The sequence below is a fragment of the Nanorana parkeri genome, unplaced genomic scaffold (assembly GCF_000935625.1).
Source record: "Nanorana parkeri isolate BGI_ZX_2015 unplaced genomic scaffold, ASM93562v1 scaffold585, whole genome shotgun sequence".
NCBI classification, from domain to species: Eukaryota; Metazoa; Chordata; class Amphibia; order Anura; family Dicroglossidae; genus Nanorana; species Nanorana parkeri.
The window spans coordinates 265,157-266,116 of NW_017306853.1; positions in this window are offsets into that span (position 1 = coordinate 265,157).

Here is a 960-nt window from a genome sequence, read left to right on the forward strand (position 1 = left end):
GTGAGCGGTAGGTGAAGGGACCGCCTTGTGAGGGGTAGGTGAAGGGACCGCCTTGTGAGGGGTAGGTGAAGGGACCGCCTTGTGAGGGGTAGGTGAAGGGACCGCCTTGTGAGGGGTAGGTGAAGGGACCGCCTTGTGAGGGGTAGGACCACCTTGTGAGTGGTAGGTGAAGGGACCACCTTGTACACTGCAGATGGCAGTGTAACTCATTGAGGTGTGATAGTCATCCTGTGCTAGGTTCTTGCCAGCCTTATGGAGGACTGCCCTTCTCGGCTTGCCTCCCAGGGCACTTTCCCAGAGTACCTTCCATTCAAGGTGTCTGACTGGGCCCAACACGGTCTACCCTGAGATTACTTGATGAGAAAGAACTACTAATGAATATTAGTAAAAGCGTTGACATTCCCACACTTGCACAGATAGATATTTAATATTTATAGAACTGTGCTGTGCAATCTGAGATGAGACCTAGACTAATTGAGGCTCAAGATGGCCGGTGGTATTCCATAGGAATACTGAACAGGAAGTCTGCTGTACACTGAAAAGTTACTCTCCACTCTACACGTTCAGTAATGAATAGTTCCTTGAAACTGTTGCATATTTATCTGTGAATTAATTAAATTCTAAGTGTTGACAACTTTTTTTGAGGTTTTTAGCCAGAAGTGTGGAAGAGTTACTCTGCCAGGTTTTTCTCTGCTGTCTTTGTCAACAATCGGAAGATTTCCCCCTCGCTTCCGGTTTGTGGTAACTGCTGCCACTTAAAATAGGAAGTAAGGTAAAAATCTCCCCTATCCAGACGGCAATAAACAGAGGTTCTAACCTTTCATTATACTAAACAAAAACATATAAAAACACTTTGGCATCTCTTAAAAGCTTTCATACAAACCATATTGTTTTTGGTGAATCTTGGCAATTTTGTTTTGAATATGTACCAAATCCAAGACAATCTGGGCCTTGTTTATA